Source organism: Armigeres subalbatus, chromosome 2 (genome assembly GCF_024139115.2).
Source record: "Armigeres subalbatus isolate Guangzhou_Male chromosome 2, GZ_Asu_2, whole genome shotgun sequence".
NCBI classification, from domain to species: Eukaryota; Metazoa; Arthropoda; class Insecta; order Diptera; family Culicidae; genus Armigeres; species Armigeres subalbatus.
The window spans coordinates 328,589,064-328,614,359 of NC_085140.1; the positions used below are offsets into that span (position 1 = coordinate 328,589,064).

The 25,296-nt window shown below is 38.4% G+C and overlaps 1 protein-coding gene across 1 annotated transcript in view; it reads right to left on the bottom strand.

The window, feature by feature from the left end:
- LOC134212736 (facilitated trehalose transporter Tret1-2 homolog) overlaps positions 1-6,514 on the bottom strand; it is a 57,248-nt gene extending 50,734 nt beyond the window's left edge. The window contains exon 1 of the mRNA XM_062690838.1: positions 5,801-6,514. The gene's annotated coding sequence lies outside the window, so the exon portion shown is untranslated. The remainder of the gene's footprint in view (positions 1-5,800) is intronic.
- Between the last annotated feature and the right edge of the window lie 18,782 nt (positions 6,515-25,296).

Genomic DNA, 25,296 nt, shown 5'->3' on the forward strand with positions numbered 1-25,296 from the left:
TTCGGCCAAATGTCTTATTCAGCCAAATGTCCTATTTGGCCAAATGACCCTTTCGGCCTAATGACGATTTCTGAAAAATGACCATTTCGGTCAAGCGACCCTTTTAGCCAAATGACCCTTTCGGCCAAATGGCCCTTTCGGCCAAATGACCCCTTCAGCCAAATGACCCTTTCGGCGAAATGAACTTTTCGGCCAAACGACCCTTTCGGCCAAACAACCCATTCAGCCAAATGACTTTCGGGCTAATGGAATATTCGGCCAAACAACTTTCGGCCTAGTGGCATTCGGCTAAATGGCTTTAGGCCGAACGAGTACCGGCCAAACGACCCTTCCGCGGATTAGATATTTGTATTAAAAAAAGTGCCAGAGAAATATATATAGGCTAGGTGTACCAGTTGTGGCTATAGTACCAGTTGTCGCACTAGTGCTTTATATGCCAAATGACCAATAAAATCACCGCAAACCAAATTCATATCGAAAAAGCATATTCATATGACACGATACCACCTTTGATTTCCTCCAAAACAAGCAAAGCATAATTGTAAAAATTGATTTTGCTTAATTTTTAACATCCTTTGCACCAGTTGTGGCACTAGTGGTCCCAATTTGGCCAGTCCCATAAGAAAACAATGGGATTTGCCAAATAAGGAACAAAAATTAAGAATAGTGCCACAACTACAACGTTACAACGTTCCTATTATGGATTAATCAATTTTGAGGATAATAACAAATTTTATTGTGGTTTTTACAGCTGTTCTAAGGAGCAGGATATATAAAGTTTACCCACATGCCTTTTACTTATTTTTAAAAAAATAGTTGTTCTTATGTATGGCGACATTTGGTACACCGACCCTAGATGAAAATTTGTTTTATAGGAAATTGCATCCAGGACGATGGATAAAATCTTTTAAAATGAAGTTTGCTTGCTATTTCTAGGGAATTTTTTTTAGTAGTTCATGCATTTATAAGATTCTTCAGACTATTCCTAAAATCTCTTTGAAATTCGAAAGATTAGTAAAAACTAAATAAATAAATAATTTAAAATATTTACAAGAAATCCTTATTTAAATCTTCATCATTAGCTTCAATAACACTTGGATTCCTCTAGAAAGTGTGCTAAAAAATCTGAAACATTTTTTGATAATATTTATCATGTTTCCTTCTAAAGGCTTTACTATTTGTTGTTGTCAAGGCAACGTATAAAAACTATTCGAGGAAGATGCTGGATTCCAAGAGATGTCCTGAAATAGACTGAGGGACTATAGCCCCCTAGACTTCTAAGATAGTTACGCTAATGAACCCGTCATCTCCAGATTAGCAATCCTGCGTCTTAGCCCTAAGGGCTGGAGACCCCACTTTTTACTTACATTCAAAAATCACATTTTTGATCGAATGGCCCTTTTTGCCAAAACGACCATTTCACTCAAACAACTTTTCCAGCCAAATGACTTATTCGACCAAAAGCCCGGTTCGGCTGAACGATATTTTCGTTCATAAGCCAAATGAATTTTGACCAGATGGTTTGGTCGGCCCAGTTGCCAAATGGCTTCCGAAACATATTTTATTTCAATGCGTTTTTGCGTCGCTAACAAGGCTCTGAACCTAGCCATACACTTGAACCAAAATATAAGAGTTGGAAACGTAGAATAAAGCTGACATACTCTTTTATATGCATTATAGAGAAAACAACAAGTCTGTGAAAAACAATATGCATATAAATAAAGTTAAAAAATTACATGCCCTATTCTGTATTCTAAATGGTTATTTAGGTTTAGGTTTATTTATTTTTTGATATCATAACTGCATAGAAAGTGCGCACCATGGCGCTTGTTATTATCATATCAAGAAAACTGGTAAAAACTGTTTATTCGCTTTATTCGATTGAAGGTATGATTCTACACTTATTGGAATTATTATTTTTTATTTTATTAACATTTTCATTTCTTGCATTACCTGACATTCTTTTCAATTCAGTGGTAATGTGCTTAATTGAATATATTGTTCAAATACTTGGTAATCATTTGTTTATATTTATAAAAATGAGTTTGCATTTCCTTTGAAGCCAAGTGGAACGTGCTTTCAGTTATTCTGAATAAAGCTAAGCTTGGTTTGAAATCAATCTAGAGTGCGACGCTGCTTTCAACCAAATGGTTATATAGAAAAAAAACGTCCTGACCAAGACAAAACTTGTTTAGCTTGCTATGATTGTTATTGATTAATATTGTTGAACGGTGTTCACGTAATGGGATGTAAAACCTCCCACTTTCATGATATTTAATAGCTCTATGGGAAGTCAAATTTGAGTAAATGGGGTCGAAGTAGCCTGTATTCTGTTAAAAAATATCTACACAGCAAATAGTCTGAAAAATCAACGACGTGTAAAATTGCAGTTGATCCCTACAATCGAAAAAAAAAAAAACATTTGATATTAAATTGCATGTACAGTTTAAATTAATTTCGATTTAAAAAAAACTGTTATATCGATTGAATTTTGCGTTTAATTGGCATGCTCTAAATATGTGCATGAAAAAACACTTAAAATCACAACACCTTTTTATCTGTTTACCGTAAGTGCTATTTACCCAACTGAAGGTTCAATTCCCTCAGTTTTGAGTTCAGACTGGAAACTCAAATTTGACTTCCCATATTGAACTGTCGCTGTAGTATTATTTTGTTCTTTTGGAAAAGAGAGAGAAAAATAACTCAAAAGTAAGTAAAAACGAACTCAGCGCTGGGTATTTTTTTTCTGCTAAAGTGGAGGTTATAAACGTACATGTTGTATGAATAAGTACCTACATCGCCTTCACTTTATCATCTTATATGACATCATATACGATCTTGTGTGGACTTGGTAGTAATAAGATGAGTAAGTACTGTCCCATTTATTTTCCACTACTTGATCATAACTAGAAATCGAGTCAAGTTAATACGTATCTACAAAGTTAGAATAGAATGGCGTGATTAAATAGGATGTTACCAACTCATTTAACGACAGTGAATCTCTATGCCTAACTAACCGCCAGGCGCTACGGAAAGTCGTTCAATGGCCAGCCATGACTCAAAACAGGAATCAATTCAGCACCGATTGTAAAAGGTAACAACTTTATTATCCCTACTCAATGCAATTTGATAAGCAAATGCACCTGAAATACTACGCTTGTTGAAATAATACAGTAATTCGACTGTAGATAAAGATGGTCGTGTCGGATGTTATTGAACCTGATAAACCCCTTCAATGATTGACCGTGATTGTAAAGTGGAATGAATTCAGAAGCGTATCGTTGACAATTCACAGGCAAATTATGGAAAGCATATCATTGATAATGATAATAGAATCAAGGTAAAAAAGTTTTTTTTTACATGTGTCATAAACGTTTTGACACTGGATCATCATACTCATCACTAACGAGAGCAATCGTTTCCAAAAAAAATACAAGCGATACGTCCCTGTACCTGGAATTGCTGAAAAATTATTGCTGTCCTTGGCATACCGTTTCTAGTTCACATCTTTATAAACTCATCCCATAATTCGTATCATTTACCATGGTGAATCCAGATGAAATTTTTCTCATTACTAATGTAATACACAGGATTTTGTTTTTACACGATTTTTTTTCGCTCGTATTTTTGATCGTGTGACTTCAATTTGCCACCAAACTCTTCGCAACATGTTTCAAAAAATCCAGAATAAATCAAAGAAAAATCACATGATAATTAATATACGTTAAACATTTAGGATGAGTGGAAAATTGAGAAAATGTAAATCGTGTAAAAACAAAATCCAGCTGTATTCAAAGATTATCGTTGAAATGCAGAGATGGTCGAGGTCTCTAGTTGTATTTACGATCCTTCCCTTTATATATGATCGTAAAGACGTAGCCGAGCATTTAAATCTGATTCGAAACAATTGAACAATTGTACAATTGAAATCTGATAGGTAATCGAAAGCTCCAAGTTTTGCAAATTCTAGTTTATCACGGTGAAAAAATTAAGAATTCTTTGTGCCTTTATTTCTAACTTGTTCCGTTGTAAACGAAAATGCAAAACTAGGGCGTAAAACTATAGAGGTCACGCCTCCATCAGTTATAAGAGCTGAAGGACTAGTTCTCGTTGCACTTATGCAGGTTGATTTGGAGTTTTTGAAGGCTTATGTTGCCCCGATAAGAAATTAATTATCATACCCACATCGCTTCACCTCTAAAATTCTCCTAGCCGCTATTGACAAAAGTTTTTTTTTTAATTTATTGAAACTAAGATTTATACTGAATTCAAAATGTTTTTACGTTATAATTTATCCCCAGGTGCAACCAAGGGACCTCCGCAGACAATGTACCAGATTTAATTAATAATAAAAAAACAAATCAACTTTAAATTAAACACATTAAAATAAACTTAAAAATTATGTTGGTTGATAAAAGCTGGAAGATATTGAAAGTAGGACGTAAAACATCAGGTAGGTTAGGAAGGGTTGTCTTCCACGTTGAAGTTCCTCATCAGTGGACTTGGGCTGGATCGCCAGTTTTGTTAATCAAAATTTGATGATACAATGACAAAGTGTTCTCCGGAGATAAAACTACTATAACTAGTCAGACCTGAGATGTCAGACCCGAACTTGGAGTATGAAATCGTTCCATAGCCAACTTAGAAAATAAAAACATTTCAGACCGAAGGATTTTCGTGACCTTTACTGAGCAGACTGTTTCTGCAGATCTAATCAAATTATCAGTAAATACATTTTTTCAGATCGCTTATTGAAGAACACAGAGCGCCACAGAGCGCGTAAGGACTTTGAGAGCCGTAGTTTTCGAGCACCTGCAAAGCAGAATATAGTCGATTGATAGCAAATGGAATGGAGCGAGGATAAACGAAGTTGGCCCTCCAGCTTACCTTATGGTCAATACGTTTGAGTAGAAGAGATATTATGGCCTGAGAAGCCTGGTCACTCGGGAGGGGGGCTTACACCATGAAAATTCAGGGAGGCCCGCATACCTCAGTGGATGGGACTTACAACCCGGTTAAGGTTCCTGGGAGGCAAAAGGGCAAATCTGGCTGCTAGATCCTGTGGTACAGCCCTCAATTTTAAAGGAGCAGCTGAGGGCAGCTATACTAGCAGTATTATCGGCTGAGTGTCCAAATTCTGGATGCTACCTCTACCGTAGTTGGGCAAAATAGCAATATACAAATGAAATTACGAAATTTTGAAATTTGTAGTCTATCTTTGCATATACTTCCCAAAATTAAACATGTGATAATACAACGTTCATCGCATTCCCTGTTTACACAACTTTTGTCAAAATGGCTTGTGATTTTCAACGAATTCCACCCATGTCCAAAGTTTATGAGTATCCTCTCATCACTCAACGAAAGTGATTCGCGAATCGTTAACGTTCCATTTCGCAAATATTTGTTGCGCGATGACTGATGAACGAAAATTTAAATTTCGCCATGTATAGCGATTTACGTTTAGGAAAAATACAGTTTCCGAATGAGTCGGAGCAAGCGAATGGATGAAACATTGATTAGTACATTGATTAACAAATCCCACAATAGTAGAAATCGTGAGGAATGAATTCCCACCTTAAGTCAGCATATAGTAACATCTAAAGGTTGCTGAAACACATGTTTATTTTTTAAAATACACATATGACTAACAGATTGACACATAGCGATCCCATCAGTCCCTGTCCCAATTATTTGATAATTGGATACATTCTCTTTCGTATAGAAGTAGCACAGCTGCCTCATTAAGTTCGTTATTATCACTTGAAAACAAATTCTCCATGCTTTATATTGTACTTACTTTTGATGATGAACTGGCGTACTTTGGTCGGGGGTGCGCTCCTGGTTGTCGTTGAACTAATTATAGATTTCTTTTTTGTTTTCAACGCGTCAGCTGACACGATATGCCAATAAGAGCTCGCACTAGAGCTGTAGCGAGCAACGCTGACCGAAAGAAAATACTAAATATCGCAAAAAAAACCGGCCACCGCAGTAAACTAACAACAAACTCGCGAAATTACTTCTCCTTTCACAGCACACTCACTGACTGGTTCTGCTTTGTGTCCGCCGTTGATCGATGTCTACTACTGTCTGCTTGTATAGGATTTTTTTCAGCGTAGTAATTTCTCGGTACTTGATCGAGATTATCACGAAACACTTTTTCCCCCGCACTCAAGCGATCATCACAGTCGCAAGCACACAATGTCAAGCGCCAAGTTCTGTCAAGATAATCACCGGTTCAAGCTGCTTCGCAAAATAATCCAAATACACTTATGTGGTCGGGTGGCAGATTGTTGACCACCTTCGCCCATATCCATGCGAAGAAAACCGTTAAACGTTGTAATGTTTCCGCAATAAATTAGTTGAGTTTTCTGCGTCCAACCTTAGGCCGTTAGATAAACACTCTTCTTCTTCTAGAAATTGACCATTGAATGCTGATCAGCAGAAGGCGTGATCCGTAAGGTACGTCTCAGTCGGACGGCTTAACGAAAACTGAACGCGATCTCTTACTAGCGAATAAAGTTATACCCGAGCGAGCACCGCGCGATGAGTGAATGTGATGTGGGCGTCCGGTGCTTCGCGAAGTTCGTCCTGCTTGAGGCGTCCGTCGCGTCGTTACCGTCGTCGCGCAGCGGGAAAGAACTTTGATGATTTATGTTCGATGCGTGGAAACAAGAATGCCAGAGAGGATGTATGCGAGAGAAATCTGTACTTGATTGGGATAGTAGGTCTCAAGCACAGGCAGGTACTCGCTCGGGTTTAGCTGTTGAAATAAAATTTCGATGTGAAGGGTTCAATAATTACCGAGGATTAAAATAATAAGATTTTTTAAATTCGATTTATTTTCAGATTTTTACTTCATCCTTTATGCCTTTCTCGTATATGTACTAAGTTGCCAATTCCCGTAACAGATCTACCAAACAAAACCCTAGCTTAATCCATTTTTCTAGCTAGGACAATAAGTTGTGGTAATTAAGGATTCATCGTATTTAGTTCCCGCTACCAACAGCAGTCTTAGAAATACAACATAAATTATGTTACCTTGCAGGGAGTTGAAAGACTAGAATTCCTCTTGTTTGAGGCTTAACTGTATGCAGCGGAAGCAACTTTTCTAGCATTGAGTTGAAAAAAACCTCAGTACCCGGTCCTAGACTGAACTGACTGCTGGAAAAATCGAGTTAGGGGTTTAAATTCGAACTAACTCTTCATGAACTGGTGAACAATGGTAATGAGAGGAACACACGGAAGTTCTTATTACTGAACAAATTCTCTTGCTTGAAATGGTCTTGTAGACAGAGCTAAATCTCGGGTTTTCAGCGTTTTACTGGTGATATTCTAGAAGCAAGAGACAAGGATGTGGCTAGAGCTCCGATGCATAGCAAAAATAGTATTACTGTTCTGTTTTCTCAAGAAAGGATTGATTTCCTATTGAAAAGGGGCGCACCTTCAATGGGATTGCTCTCTGTGAAGGGTGACCCTTCAAGAGTCCAAATAGTCTTCAATAGTCCTTGTCATGGTGCTCTTGAGAAAGCAAAACAACAACTGTATCGAAACCGATACTGCATTGCTTCTCAATAGTAATTCGACATGCACTTAAACACATAGGATACGTTTAACGCTAAAATAGATCTAATAACCCGAAGAGGAAAAAGGTGCCAATGGAATGTATGGGACAAATTTGACCATCGAATTTCAAAAACGGGTAGAGTAAGACGGTATAATGTGCCCCCTGGCCAAATCGCCCTTGTGTGAATTCTAGAAAACTATAACCAACAGAGGTTTAATATTAGTTGGTACCTTTTCATATTTGTAAGACCATCATACTATACGAATGTGGAAGTATTTTTGTATTATATACTGGAAATAACTTACTTACTTACTAACTTGATGGGCTACAGCTCCTCGGTGAACCTACGCCGAATGGAGTATCCTCCTCCACTGGACTCAATCCTGGGCCAATCGCTTCCAGTTACCCTGAACTAAGGGTATGCGATAACAAACATTTTCCTAACGAAACGAAACGAAACGAAAATTAAAATGTTGATTCGAAACGAAACGAAACGATATACGGCTTTACTTTCGAGACTTCAAAACGGTACGAAATCAAGGTTCATTTAATTCGAAATTTTACGAAACGAAATTTTATTTTTTGCGCGGAAATTTAATTTATTTGGTTTTACATTATGTACGGAATTCAGATTTCACCTTTCAAAGTCAAATAACTGTTTTGCGACAAATAGAGTAATAATAACAGAAGAAGCAGTCTGTGATAAATCGCCGCGTTCCCGTTTATATACCATTGGCGATAAGGCAATACCCCAGCATTTGTGCCGCTTTTAAAGGAATTCATCGTTGAGCGTTTGCTCCCAAATCTGATCAATCAGTTTAGTTTTATATTTGTAATAATATAAAAATATAGAAATTGTGTGATTTTTAGTTTCAAATTTCGTTAAAAACCTTATCTCACTTAAGAATTATGTGATTATACAGAAGCAAACTTCATATTGTCTTATCAGTGTGGTTTTATGACAGTGAGCTTACTCGAAACTAAAAAATGCATAGATTTTATTTTGTATACAGCGGAATACTCTGCAATGCGTATACGCAGATAGAGAATTGATAATAGCATATATATTTGCTCACTAGAAGAATCCTGTGAACCTTTCTAAAATGCACAAAGATATGTATTTCAGATTGTATTTCACAAATGTGACCGCAAAGTTTTTACGGCAACAGTTTGCCAGATATGAAATAATTTTTCTTTTATCATACAAAAACTTTTATCAGAAGGCTATATTGCCTTCCCAATTTAAACTTTTTATAGGATCCTACAGTCTTATATACAACCAGCTCGACGAACTGAACTATTGTCTGTTTGTCCTTTTAAATGTGTTTGTGCATTTGAGGCATGCAAAAATTGTTGCCTCCCCCGTAACGCTGGGTAGACACCTTTGCGTGGTGTGTTACGGTGTAAGATCTACCACGGTCACATTGTCAGCTACAGGCAAATCCTGACCCAACGAATACCTTCCCCATTATCCAACTCCGTGGTACTTATGAGGGAGTCGCTGAGTCGGGGGCCTCTCATTAAGTACCCAGACAACCACACATCGCATAAGAATGCACGATCAAAATCGTTTACCGATCCAGTTTCATCAGATTCGCATTGTTGTGCAAAGCTCATCAGTTTACTTATAAATTTTCCCGCACAGTAGGCTATTTTACGAGTTTATTCCAGCTTCATTTGTTGACATCGCATATTCCTGCAATCAAACTCACATGGAATCGGATTATCTGTCAAACAGAGTTTGTTATCACAAACTACATCGCAATGCATAACGAACAAACTCGCATAAAATCGTGCACATCGCATACACTTCCGTGCAACGTCGGATAAGAAATACACTTATATCGCCTCCACTTTTGTACGCAAAAAGTGTTTTCGCGACTGGTAAGCGATGGAAATTTAGGCAGCATAGGCATCGCATAACAGAAAAACAATTCTATTATGCATGCATTCTGGTTGTCTGGGTAAGTACTACATCAACACTTCCTTCCCCTCCCAAGTTACGGTGAAGATGGGCGTGGCCAGGAGTAGTAATCCTCATGCTTTTGTGATTTTTATCCTAGATTGAAATCAAGGACCACACCCACCTTGATTTCTGATAGCAATCTGAATAAGGATTTCAAAAGAAAAACATGAGTATCACTAGTGTCCAATCTACGAAGTACACCGTGACTTTGCTATGCTATGCTATGCTTGAGGCATTCAAAAATTATTACCGACATTTAATCATCAACCGACTTCAATTAAGTTCAAGAAACAGCTGTTATGGTCAGTATAAGCTGAAAGCAATCATGAGTAAAGAACTTTCAGCAATTTTAATGATCTTCCAACCCGTTCTGGATTTTTTTTTGCAAATTTCATGCGAAGATCTAGAAATGTCCACGACTCTGCAAATAGTCAAAGAGTAGTTAAGCTTAGCTTGGTAAACTGTACACATCGTAGTTGCTAATTATGATTGGCCGAGGAACAGCAAATATGCACAGCTCACCAATTGTATAATCACAGATAACAGATATTGAGGCTAGCATCCGATACGTGTGTCGCAATACATCCGCAATCGTTAATTCAAATGTATTACAAAATTGGGACCGCGTTCGGCAATCGATTGGAGATGGCGCAAGGATCATTGTTATGGAAAACGCAGCCCGATTGCGGCTGTCAAATGCATTGGTTGCGTTCGACGGTTGTTATTCAGCTGCATCCTTGGGTACTGCCGCAATCAGTTGAGTAGATGGCAGTAGTGGGCCAACGTATATCAATTCAAAAGTTTACACAGGATTTTCAATAAAATTTGTTCTAGCTTCAATATCTGTTATCTGTGGTATAATCTACTTTGGATTAAAGAAAGTTATTATCATTGTATTTGCTTCGGAGTTTCCAATTCATGACCAATAACAATGCCCGCCACGTGCTTGCAGTCAATTTATCCCTTGGGACTTTCTTAACTCTTAAGCACTCCTTACCCAGTTTGAGGCTTAAGCGGAGGTGAAGAAATCGTTCTTTAATAAGAAAGAGGCGCTCAAAAAAGACTTCACAAGGGCCCTTGGAATCCACGCCACGACTTTGCGTAGACATTTACCCAAATAGGATAGATTTTTTTTTCCACTCCTAATTTATGTGAATTTTTAAATTTTAAGTTCTTCACTCAGGATCGAATAGTTAAAGATACTTTTCGTTTTCTGATTGATATTTCAAACAAAATACTGAAGACGTTTTATAGAAGAAAACTAAATACGTATTTGTCGACTCTGAATGGGATTATGTAGTAAGCGTCTCAAGCCTTGCGCGAGCAAAGGCGTAGTATTGCCAATCCGGAGATGGTGAGTTTGATTCTCGGTCTGGTATGTTTCGGGTTGGAAACTCGTCGTTCTGGGCATAGTGTATCCTTTGTACTTGCCACACAAGATACTTACTTAATACTCATGCAATGGCGGTCATAGAAAACTTTCAATTAATATCTGAGGTAGTGCTAAATGCAGACCAAGTTCCAGTTGGAATGTAGAGTCCTTGAAAAAGAAGAAGTAAGAAATAATTTGTATAACATGAAGTTTATGAATTAGTTTAGCGGCGCAGCCAAAATTTTTGATAATATGAAGTATGGCTTAGGTTTAAATTTGTTTCGATATTCCGCGGAATTCCGTTAAATTTCGTTAGAAGCTTGTTTTTTCTTGCGAAATTTTTTTATTTATTTATTTTTGTAAATCAAGAAATCAGAGTTCGCCATGTTCAAATTTTGCGAAATTCCGCGGAATTTCGTTGCGAACCTCCCGAAACGAAATTTTTCGAAATACCGCATATGCTTACCCTGAACGTTTAGCGCCCTCAGGTCCTCTTCTACTGCAAAAAGCCATCGTGTACGTGACCTTCCACGAAGCCTACGACATCTTCCGGGTTCCTTGCTGAATGTTATCTTCGCTTGGCACTCTTCCGACATTAGAACAATGTGTCCAGCCCGCCGTAGTCTGTCGTGTTGTATAAGCCAAACAATATCCAGCCCTTCATACACCTGATACAACTAGTGATCATGCGTCGCCGCCAGATGCCAATCCACCTTACGCGCAAACACTCCGAAACCTCTTCAATTAGCCTCCATTAACGTTCATATTTCATGGCTTCCGGAAAAATCAAAGTAGTATACAGTGGGATTTTTGTCTTCGTTTGCAGACTACTGGACTTAAGCTGGTTACGAAGTCCATCATAAGCCCTATTTACAGCTGCAATACGCCTTTTCACCTCGCGGGTAACATCATTATCGCAAGTCACTAGAGTTCTAAGGTACACAAATTATTCTACAATTTCTTTATTAACACCACCACTAATAACGTGGGTTGATTACCAGCGATCATGTACTTCGTTTTGCTGGTATTGATCATGAGACCAATCCGCTTTGCCTCGCTCTTAAAAGGCACAAAAGCACGGGACGACGATCAATTCCGATAATATCGATATTGTCGGCATAGCCCAGGAGCATATGCGATCTTGTGATAATGGTACCGCTTTTGTGCCCACTAATCACTCCCTCAAGCGTAATGTTGAACAGTAAAGAAATTTCGAGAGTACATCACCTTGCTTCAATCCATGTAAGGCTACAAATGATGTCGAGATATTTTTTTTCGGAGAACCTTACTCTTGATTTCGATCCGTCCAACGTAACACGAATCAGCAGTATCAGTTTCGCCGGAAAACCATGTTCTAGCATAATTTGACATAATTAATTTTGTTTTGCTGAATCGTACGCTGCCTTGATATCAATAAACAGATGATATGCTGCAAGTTGTACTTCGGGAATTTATCAAGGTTTTGTCTCAGGGTAAATATTTGATCCGTTGCTGATCGGCCCTCATGAAAACCTGCTTGGTATTCGCCGACGAAGGAGTCTTCAAGCGGTCTCAAGCTGTTGAACAAAATACGGGACAAAATTGTGTAAACCGAATTAAGGAGGGTTATTCCTCGGTAATTGGCGCACTCCAGTCTGTGCCCTTCCGCGAAGAGTGGAGAAATAAGGCCGTCCAACCAGCTAGCAGGCAATTCCTTGTCTTCCCATTTTTGCAATGTCTCAATATTAGAAATTCTATGAAATACCTTGGTAAATACTATACTACGGAGGCAACTTCAGAATAAATTTCGGAATTTTATTTTGAATCCTCTGAAGTGTCTTCTTTCTGGTATTGCAGCAACCAGTCTGGTATTGCAGCAACCAGCATACAACATGTCTGATCTAAAAATGTGTTTGTAAATCAAAAAACTGTTTTATAGACAAAGTTTTGGTTTTCTGTATATAAGTGGGTATAGCCACTTTATATATTTGTTACATTGGCCCAATGTGATTTTCAAAAGTCAATTTTTGATCTACCAAAAGTCCTAAATATTTAGCTTCGTAGACCAATTTATTGAAACCCCATTCATAGTGACAATATGTCTGCTAGAAGGTTTCAAATAAGAAGCTCTTGGCTTATGTGGGAAAATTATAAGCTAAGTTTTGTAAGCATTCGGGGATTTTTTTCATTTTTGCAAGTAAGTGGAGAAAATATCCAAACTTTATTGCAATCTACTAAAAATTACATGAAGACTTCGCCCTTTGGCGGAAAAGCCCGTGCCCGTGAGTGGCTGTTCGGCCACATTGAGAGTTGACGTAAAGTCAATGTCAACTTCTCTCCATGAACAGCCTAGATAGCCGTGTTGTCTGGCTAAGAATAACGCTACGGATTGCCGGTTGTCTGGCTAAGAATAACGCCACGGATTGCCTGTTCCAGTGGTAAAAGTCCACCATACAGGTGACCCCCAATTCTCGGTGTGACGCGGCTTTATGCTTACCGTGCCTATGAATGAATGGTTAAGGGGGTCTAAAAAGAACCCAACCTCTAACGGAGCCTGTGAAGTACTAGGGCACCCTTCACAGTATTGAGCCCTTATTGCGCTAACCGGAGCTATGGCGTATGTAGTTGACTTTTTGCTTCTCCGGAATAATCGGCTACTCTTATTCAATCTCAACTTGAGGTTAAATAAGGGTGGGATTATGAGTATGTTTTTATTTAGTTTTTCATCTAATTGTCACCTATATGGATTCGCTTTATGCGTTTTTCACAGTGTACTCTGTGTTTCGTCTTTGACGTTCTTGATACGATACCGACTTGGTTTCATCGTTGCTGTTCACATAAATGTTGAAGTTGTGGAGTGTATTATCGTAATTCGCAATGGCTACAGTTAGGATAGCTCAAATCAATCTTCAGCACAAAAGAACAGCAACGATTAATCTTTGTCGACTTATGCAAAATGGCAAATCCCAAGTAGCTTTGGTGCAGGAACCCTATTTTCGTAAGGGTAGCCTTTACCTAGGTAACCTAGTGAACCCGGTTTTTACTGCTTTCAGTAACGGATTGGCAAACTCTCGATCAATGCCGCGTGCTTGTGTACTATCGTTGGTACACTTATCTCAACCAGAGATATATGTGCTGTCACAATTGATGCAACTGGCGGAACCTCCGTCAGGAAATACGTCTATGGTTCGGTTTATTTACCACAAGATGAATCATAATCATCTCCTGCGGATGCTTTCAAACGAGTTGTCATATATTGCATTTCAAAAGGCCTTTCCACTAATTGTCGGCAGTGATGCTAATGCTCATCACATCATCTGGGGTAGCTCGGATATCAATCTGAGTGGCTCCAGCTTGATGGAATACTTAAGTAGTACCGAACTTGGTTTACTTAACATAGGCAATCGCCCAACCTTTATGGTATCTAATAGAGCAGAAGTATTAGACATAACTCTCTGCTCCAATAGAATCAGTCACGAGTTGACGAATTGGCATGTGTCAGATGAGGAATCCATATCTGACCATCGCTACATCTATTTTGATCAGTTGAATGTTTCTTCGCAGACCTTGCGTTTTAGAAATCCCCGTTCAACCAACTGGGATCTCTATACAGAGTTGCTCTCGACAAAATTTCATGGATATCTACCATCCATTGAAACTCCTACCGACTTGGATGATGCCGTTGATACTACAACGTTGCATATCGTTGAAGCTTTTGAAGAAGAGACGCCATTCAGCAGGGACGGATTCTTTCAAGTTGGCTCGCAAAGCTTACAAGAAGGCTCTACGATCTGCTGAACGATTCGGCTGGAAAAACCTTTGTGCAAATATTTCCAATTTGAGTGAAGCCACTCGATTGAATAAAATTCTTGCGAAATTCACAAGTCAAATGGCGACTACACTTCTTCTGACGAAGAAGCGTTAGAGCACTTATTTGATACACACTTCCCTGGATGTGTAGATATAGCATCTTCGGATGCTCCTGATGTCTTATCATGTAGTTATGGGTCTTGGGCTCATGCTCGTAGATTCATAACTACTGAATCGATTCAATGGTCTCTTAATAGTTTTGCTCCTTACAAATCTCCAGGGAATATGGGATCTATCCAGAAGGGTTTTGAGCATATCAAACATGTTTAGAAAAAACTTTAGTATGCATTTTTGCTACTGGGTATATTCCCATATCCTGACGGGATGTCGCTGTGAAGTTTATCCCAAAAGGAGGATGTGCTTCGTATGAAGAAGTAAAGAGTTTTAGACCCATCAGTCTGACCTCATTTCTTATGAAATGCTTAGAACGTATTATCGATCATCACATTCGTGATGACTGTTTGGCAAACATGCCTCTTCATGTTAAACAATATGCTTACCAATCTGGAAAGTCCACCGTGACTCTTCTACACAAGGTTGTCTACGACATCGAAAAAGCATTTGTTCAAAAGCAATCATGCTTGGGTGCGTTCTTAGATATTGAGGGTGCTTTTGACAACGTGTCTTTCGATGCAATATTGGAAGCCGCACGTTGTCATGGGCTACCTAATATAATTACCAAATGGATTCACTAGATGCTTAAAAACCGACATCTCTACTCGACATTACGACATTAGGAAATTAAGTGTCTGTGGCTGCCCCCCGAGTTTACGCTATTGAGATTACTCAATAATGGTGGTTTTCCTACCTATGGATTTGCCGACGACTATCTAATATTGATAGTCGGTTTGTGTATTACTACTTTATTCGACCTGATGCAAAACGCGCTTCAGGCAGTCGAAAATGGGGTGTCGCCAATATGGCCTTTCGGTTAATCCGAATAAAACATCTATTGTACTTTTCACGGAAAAACGTAACCGTAATGGTATTCGCTCATTACATCTTTTTGACTCTGAAATCAATGTAACAGATCAGGTAAAGTATGTGGGACTAATTCTTGATTCCAAGCTCTCCTGGACTCCTAACATTGAGTTCAGAGTCATGGCTTTCGGCCAATGCCGACGAACTTTTGGTAAAACTTGGGGTCTTAAACCTAAATATATCAAATGGATTTACACAACAGTTGTACGACCAATTTTGGCTTATGGATGTCTTGTGTGGTGGCAAAAGGGTGAAGTGAGGACAATTCAGTCTAAATTAGGCCATCTTCAAAGGATGTGCCTAATGGCAATGACTGGTGCGTTCTCTTCGACTCCCACGGCTGCTCTCGAGGTTCTTCTCGACGTTGTCCCACTCATACATACATCTCAAACAAGAAGCACTTTCTTGTACTTACCGATTATGGGTTCTCGGTTTCATGGAAGAGAATCCTGTAAACCGCAGTTCTACACACACTTCGTTGTTACAACTCATGGTTGATTGGGACAGAACAGTCCTTGCTCCAAGTGATCTCACACTCGCTAGTAGTTTTCCTTATAGGAAATTTTCAACACAATTCTCCTCGCGGGATGAGTGGACATCTGGCTATTTGGAGAGAAGTATGTCGGACAGCATTGTTTGTTATACTGACGGCTCCCTCTTCGAAGGTAGAGCGGGTGCAGGTGTCTACTCGCGTGAGCTAAGATTGGAACAGTCCCACTCGGCACCCACTGGGTAGACACTGCACTGTCTTTCAAGCGGAAATATTTGCCATTATGTGTGGAGTGCAATCCGCACTGCAGAAACACATAATGGGCAAAGTAATATACTTCTGTTCAGATAGTCAAGCAGCTATCAAAGCTCTCGCTTCGGCCAACTCAAGGTCGAAGTTAGTAATCGCATGTCGAACTCAAATAGAGGAACTGAATTCAGTTAATACATTGCACCTTATATGGGTACCTGGCCATTCTTCCATAGCTGGAAACGAATTGGCTGATGAGTTAGCTCGCACTGGAGCATCACAAGACTTTATTGATCCTGAGCCAGCTATTCCAATATCTAAGTGTTGGGTGAAGCGTTTGATTAGCTCTTGGGCTTCCACTCAGCACAAACGGTATTGGAGTAGTTTGAATTCATGTCGACAAGCAAAATTGTATATCCGAGAGCCGTCTCCGGTTGTAGCTAACTATTTAGCTAATCTGTCTAAACAGAATTGCAGTGTCTTAGTCAAGGCCTTGACAGGTCACTGCCGACTCAACTATCACATGGCAAATATTCAACGTGTTGAATCCTTTGTCTGTGATGGTTGTGAATCCGATTATGGAACTTCTTATCATCTGATATGTAACTGCCCAGTTTATGCGCAACTGCGTTTCCAAATATTTGGTAAACACTTACTAAGTGAAATTGACTACAGAAACCTGAACCTTCAAAGTATTCTGTTGTTCATAACCCGTTGTGGTAAGGAGCTATGAGCGTTTGTACGTGTTGTAACGTTGTATGCCCTCTTCAAGGGTACCTTTCCCAAACTTCCCATTTTTCTCCCATCCATATTCCTTTCCTTTTTGTTCACTTCCTTTTCCGTCAGGTGCGTGATGAGAAAGGCTGTGAAGGCGATGGCACAAATCTCCCGAATTGAGGTGAACGTGCCCCTGGAGCCGCCGTTCTGATACCTGAAGCATTCGGGGATTTTTTTAGCGAAAAATTAAAGCCGAATTCGGAGTGTTCCGCGAGTGAAACATAAATGTGCGCCAACTTTATATTGTGTTGGCTGTTCTCGGATCGAGGTCGAATGAGTTATTGTAGAAGAATAACTGGGGAGTCCGGCTTACAATCAGCTCATGCGCTGGGAAAATTGGTGTTTATTTCATCTTTATCATACTGGATCCCGATGAATAAGGCTCATGCGGTGACATGGATTTGGTGATGTATCTGATCTATCAATTATTTATATTTTTAATTTATGGCTGAGATGGAGAAATGGATGGACATATGACTGCCACTTCTATTCCTTGCGCAGGAACACCGGTCCCACTTGTTCCGTTTGGCCTCTAACCTTCGCTAGGATTTCTTTCACTTCTTGCTTATCTAGTTTCAAAAAATCGCACGGTAACAACATTTACATTATCATATTATACATACGTCATAATTAATTAATTGCTCAAAGTATATTGCCAGAGCATGAGGAGGCTGGTTAAACACATTATGGGACATCCAACCTAAATGCTAAACTAATTCATATTTAATATTATATTTTATTAAATATCCACTAATTCAATACAAGGATATGGAGAATATTTTTATTACATTTTCATTTCTTGTATTGTATGTTTGCTTCGTGTATTCCATATATTTAATTTATTACTCTTGTCCTTATAATGAACCTATTAAAAATAGTGTACACCCGATTCTGTTTACACGGTCGTGAAAAAAAAATCCCATACAAAATTTTTTCAAAGTTGCTCCACAAGAAAATTGTCCATTTTGCATGATTCGTCGAGAAATCATAAAACTTTTTCTTACACGGATTTTCAAATTTTGAACTAAAAACTTTTTTACACGGAACGCATCCCCTGTGTAAAAATTAATCGGGTGTACTTGAACAGTATTGTTTGTCTGAAAACTACATACAAGCATATATTCACACTTTAAAGTGTAATTACGTACACCCTTAGTACCCGTATCTATGGAATCGGAAGATTTGAATCGGCATGTTTTTTATTGGGAGCATTATTTTATTGGTTGCCTTCTCAAAAAGGCGGATTCGTACATACAGCTTTTGCGGCTTATCCTCATATTTTTTTTTTAAGATTACTCAGACGATTTGTTTGCTTTTTCATAGGAAAAAAACTTCAATTTTTCGATAATTTGTGCTTGATTATATTCAAGCGAGAAGGTAGACAAGGAGATTTCTTCAAAAACTAGGAATTTGTCTTTCCCACAAATTTAAAATGTTTGTTTTTGGTCATACATCATATATTATATAACCTTTAAATATAATTTAAAGTTTTATGGAAATATGATATCTTTTGACTGAATTTGTTGTTTAATCAAATCAGTAGCAGTGTCAAAATAAAATCAAACTCTCACTCCTCATGCCCGACTCAAATCAAGCGCGAGTTAAAATCTGCCAGAATCACTGTGTGCGATTCAGAAAAATATGGAGATGTTGTAAGTATATAAGGTATGTATAGGTATTTTTATCATCTTATGGGTTTTCACTTGTTTTTTTCATCGCTTTTGTCTCTTGAACCTAGGCTTATGTGTATACTGATGGACATCAGCAATCGTCATGTTTTCATAGTAATATGAGTTCATACGAATGCTGCTGTCCATCAGTGTATGAGCCAGGGCACTAGACTAAAACCTGTGTCCCATCCCGAGACGTCGAGGTCCCAAGGAGTGACATTAAGGTCACTCCTGACAGAATCCAAAATTTAAACTGCTCGCGTTTTCGGGGGCACACCACTCGATACGGAAGCAACACACAACTGTCATTTTTATTTTTTCACGCATGCTGCGACGCAGAAAAGCTAAATCAACAAAAATGACAGTTGTTCGCCGCTTCCGTATCGAGTGGTGTGCCCCCGAAAACGCGAGCACTTTGAAACTTGGATTCTATCAGGAGTGACCTTATAATCATCTTAGCTTAGTCACTCCCAACGATTCAACCAGCACCTAATAATGCAAACGGAGCGGTTGGTACGAGATGTCCCCGTTCTATGGCTTAATTGTGAAATCAAGTTAAGAATTGATTCTCACAGGTATTTTCAACAACGCTGCACAGTAGGCCTGGTCCCTTTTATGCTTGAGCTACATTTATGATGTGCTTCAAGCATAAATAATGACAAGAAAAGTGATAGATGTAGTCGAATCTATCACTTTCCAGGATTCTTCCAAGTGATGGCTGTGTATGTGTAGACTAGACTAGCATGTAGAAAATACCATCCTCACCCGTGGCTTTCATATTTTCAAATTTTCTGGTAATAGATCTCACTTCATCCAAATTAGTTCCCAACGAAGGGTTAAAAACATTCTCTTAATTGAAAATGTCTTCGAAGCTCCGTGTAACCTAATCCTCAATTGGACTAGTGAGACCTAGACTAAAATTATAGACACTCTCGAACTACTGAGCAAGTTTTCGACATTTGTTATTAAACGTGTATTTCCCTTTTTAAGCGCTGGCTTTTGAAGTTTTTAAAAAGAATTTTCATTAATTTCCAAAAGGGTTTCGAACTGGGATCCAATTTCGAGACATTATTCTCAAAGTTGGCATTTCTCAGAATAGCGAAACGTGTTTTAATTTCGTTTAGCAAATCACACCAAATAACTTTCAACGCGGGTTCGCGAGTTCCTTGGTATTGCCTTCGCCTCACATTTTTAAAACGGATCAGTAGCTGAAGATCGTCGTCAATAATAATGGAGTTGAATTTAATTTCACATTTAGGATTTGCAATGCCTCTGGCTTCGACAATTAAATTTGTCAAAGATATGAGAGCATTATCAATATCACTTTTGGTATCGAGAGGAATATCAACATCAAAATTTTATAAAAATCCCAATCAGCTCTATGATAATTTATCATGATTTATATTCATGGTGTATTTTCATAGCATGAAAACACGACGGATTCATGGAATCATGAATTATTTTCTTATTTCTGGGAACGGATTTTTACCCGTGTACGTGGAAAATTTATGCCGCTTCTCAGACAAATACTGAAAAAGACGTTAGCGATCGTCGAAGGATCCCGGAAAAACGCGGCAGTCACCCTTCCTGACAATCTGAAATGAAACTTTGATCTCCTGAAGGTTAATTAAAATCTCATCCCATCATTGGCGGAATCCTATGCTTATTCGCATGAATCGAATCACCTGGGCTAGAGGTAGATTCGATTTGCTCAATTTCGTTATAAATCAATTCAAACTGATTGCTCAGTTCGATTGGAGAAGAATGATTTCCAATATTAGAGTTATAAGGAATATCTGAAGTTTCCAGCTTCCTTCTATTTTTCCGCGCATTTGCAGGAAGGTCTTGAAACCTTGTTTCTTAGAAGGAAGTGGAGAATTCAGAGACTCCCCCTTCCTCTTGTTTTTGTTAATGCTCATTGCTGAGCGTGGAGACGTGACATTCTAAGAGTTTTATTCCCAGAACGGTGTCCTTGCAGGATTACCATTGCTTGTCGGAATTTTACTTCCGCAAACGTAAAACGAAGGCACGGATTCAAGCAAAGATCGTAACGGGATCAGTATGTATAAATAGCGCTGGAAGCACTGTTGAAATTAAAATAGCTTCGGGTAGTAAACTTCCTTCAGAAAAGAGAAAATAGAACTTTAATTTAACGCTTTGCGGTTCCTTCACCTCATCCGTAAGATTTTTGTTCAATCCGCCAAGTTAAACAAACAACCATGCGTTCACCATTATTTCACCTGCAATTAAGTAATTCGGGCGTTTTGCTCCAGGCTCATTTTAAAAAAAAATATTTTAAATGCGTTTAAAAAATAACAAAAACTTTGTTGATCTGAATAGGAGAGCATTGTGAGATATAGCTTGTTTTGTATTCATGTTTATATTGGTGAAAACATCGAAAAAAGCTTAAGGGGTGCATTTTGGACTGCTAACATCTACGCAATGGGCCCTCCTTAGCCTAGGCAGGGTTCGATTCCCTGTGACGATCTAGGCAATTTTCGGTTTGGAAATTGTCTCGACTTCCCTGGGCATAAAAGTATCATATTGTTAGCCTCATGATATACGAATGCAAAAATAGTAAACTGGCTTAGAAACCTCGCGGTTAATAACTGTGGAAGTGCTGAATGAACACTAAGCAGCGAGGCGGCAATGTCCCAGGGGAATGTACTGCCAATAAAAAAGAAGAAGAACATCTCCGCATCCAGTATTTCACCTCAACGACAGAGACATATATTGAAATCCCGAATTTGAAACCACATATGCTGTGATGAATAAGGATTTAAAAGTAAGTCAAGCTGTCCGCACTTGCGCGTGCGTGGTATGAGCTAAACTAATTCTTCAGAACGGGCCGTTATATTTATTTAATTGTTATCGATTGGATGTTTTCTGATTCCGTTGGACGTCACATCGCGAGACGTACTACGTGCATACATAGAAACCTATGTTCGGGAGAGGGTCACGAACGTGTTCGAAAATCGAGTAGGAATGTTAAGTGACTGATCAATTGATAAATACGTGTTAAATGCGAGCGCTTTCTGTGGGTTCGCAATTTCTGGAATGATTCATGTTTATGTCTAGCAAGCTGTTGAAATACGTTTCATTTTGTGTATTCGTCAATGGGTGAGTTTCCAGTCGAACCACGTCCTAACTACATTTTTTTTAGCCTACGACGATAAAATCTCGATGGATGCTGTAGTTTGCGCCTCTGTTGAGAATCAAATGTTGCTGCTGCACCTGGTACAGCCATTTCGCCTGCTGTGTAACAACTGTTTCTGAGTAGGAATAAATGACTGATCGCGAACTGTTGTACGAAGTTTGGTTCTATATAACAATATAATTAGTTTATAATTATTGGTTAACCGAATTGATGATATATTACCCAATATTAATAATATGTACTTGTTTAGAATATTTTCAGGTCGATATCAATGTTATGTGTGCAAGAACCATAGTGTGTATGCATGTAAATCTAAACAAATAAATATCCACTTGTCATTTCTTGCAATCGGGCCATACTTGTATTCTAGCTCGCGCTGGATTGAACAGGCGTTTACTTCAACGTTGGAAAGCTCTGCATGTACTTTTATCAAGGCCAAGAATGACTAGATGTTACTTTTAGAATTTGATCTTTTATGTAGTGTATAGTATAAGTTTTGGATATGAAATATTCAAATGCTCGGGTTCATTCCAACCTGCTCAGACCAAACTTGTTCACTAACTGGGGTAAGACTGCAGAACAAAAATAGCCTACCGTTAAGTGCGATTGGAGTTATAACCATCTCAAGAATATTGATACAATGAATTGGCATCGAAAATCATAATTATATACATAATTGAATTCTTGGTTCTATAAATTCATTTCTGTACGTTGTGAACAATAAGTCCGACCTTATGGCAAATTTGTATTTCCTATACTAAGTGGGTTCTACGACGTACACCTTTTTGCCTTTCTCGTATACTAAGTATACGTAAAGGCTATAATTTCACCCAAAACCAAACTTTTGATAGAAGGCTCGGAGACCCATAGTGTTATATACCAATCGACTCAGCTCGACGAATTGAGGTGATGTCTGTTTGTGTGTATGTACATGTGTGTGTGTGTGTATGTGTGTATGTGTACAAATTTTGTAGACACACTTTTGGAACTTAGCATTAACTGATTTACTTCGCAACAAGTCGCATTCGACGGGGAATGCGGTCCCATTGTTTGCTATTGAAAATTGACCTGATATGACATTGCATTTCGGAATTATTGAAAAATCATTGTTTTTTCCCAAGGGTCCCCTTGAAAAAAATTTCAAAATCGAAAAAATGTTTTTTTCAAGAATGGTGGAATGCATAGTAATTAATGCAAAATATGCAAAATGATAGAAAATATGCGATCTATCCCTAAAGTGCTTTTTTGACCTTTCCTATGTGATTTTTTCAGTACATTTTACGATGCACGAGAAAGGCATCATCGCCGCTAGGTGGATTAATCTGGGTTTTTCGTTAATCAACAACCATTTATTAGTACGAATCAAATTATAAAATCACGCATCATTTTCTCAACATGTTATAGATAGATATATTTTGTGGCAATTTTCACCTTGCCTAATTGTCATGTGATTTCAATATAGGTCTACAACCATGAGTCTACAACGTGTTCATTTCACATCAATAAACTAACATCAAGCAAACTAAAACTAAAGCAAAATTTTAAATTGTTGGTGCCCCAAAATTCTAGTCTGTTAAAATCTGTTAGTTTCAAGCTGCGAAGAATTACCAATTAATTGAATTGAGAAAGAGCGTTAGGTGATACCAGTTCTCGCTTTCCTTTTAATCAAAACTCCATCTAGTTGATTCGCAAGCGACAGCGACTTCAGTACGTTGATACGTTTAAAGTACTGGAGTTCTTTAAAGAAATATCGCTGATAGACCCGATATGACTTCTTGTGAGAAACAGAAACGTGCTCTACAATTGTTAAGAAGTAAGCTTAGAATTGACTCCTATTTCTATACTCGCATAAAAGTCACATTCGAGATTTTGATACTCTTTTATACAAAAAATAAACATAGTTTTGGTTCATTGAATAGTTCCATTAAATATACAGATAAAGAAAATTATGTAAAATTTACAGATAGATTTCAGATTCACGACTTTGTTAGAACTTCTTGTATTTTGACGTAGGACTACGTCTGTCTTTTCTATATTGGGGTACACTTTACGATTGCGAAAATCGGGGACCGTCACGAAAATATGATAGACTTTAAACTTTAATATCTCAGCCGTTTCTCAATGGACTTTCAATTTTTTTGGAACATTCGATCAAGGATGAGTCAACGCTTATTTGTATTCACATGAAAATACTATTTTTCAACTATTTATTATCGATAATTGATAAAAAGTTAAGAAATAGGTAAACTAACCAATCGCGTACATGCATCTAAGAGGTGAGCCAGCCTAGGGCTGCAAACCTCCATAATAAAAAAAAAAAAAAAAAAAAAAAAAACATGCATCACTAGCACAGACATCAAAAATCAATCACTTGTGGGTTTGGATCTAATCCTCAGTTTGAACATGATTTCACGCAGAGCGATCGCAGCGGAACGGACACAGCATCATGGAGGCGTTGGTAACGTTTTCAACGGAAATCCATCGCATTGGTGGTGGTGCTCGATGTGTTGCTGCAGATTATTCAACCTCAACGAACCAGAATTTCATATAAAGAAAGGGTTGACCATAAAAATAGCACTGTGGCGATCCCGCACCGCCAGTGCCGATGCTGAAAATTTATAACAAATTGTGGTGTCAGTTAGTTGGAAAGGAACATTGGGAGAAGAATGGTATGGTTTGGTGTGGTAGCTTGGTTGCTGTTAGTTTATTCCATCCATTCAAATTTACTTCATCATCTCCCTCCGACGCGCTATCAAATTCTTTATTTACGATTGAGTTTTGCACTTTGAAGAAAGTTTATTTCGGGTAGTCGGATCAAGCTTCTTTTGTATAAAATGGTGGCTTTTGTATAAAATCAATGAAGACGCCAGCTCAGTGAAAACTATCTACAGCAACCACCCATCGGTGAACGTCGCTCGGACAGACAGATACCGAAAGATAATGTTTTGTAATATGAAGAAACTTCGTCTTGAGTCAAATTTCTGTTGTTATTCCTCGCTACAATACGCATCTTAGATAAACAACATCTCATAACCAAATTCAGAATCTTGCGAGAAAATTTCATTGGATTCTTAGAATTTGTCATTCTCCGAACGGTCCGTTGTCTGCGGACACAGCAGCACGAAGAAGTGGATGGCAGTGTGGCAATGCTGAAAATTTATTCCAAATTTTAGAGGCTTAGCGAAAAATCATCGAGTGGTGGTCAGACAGTTTCAACG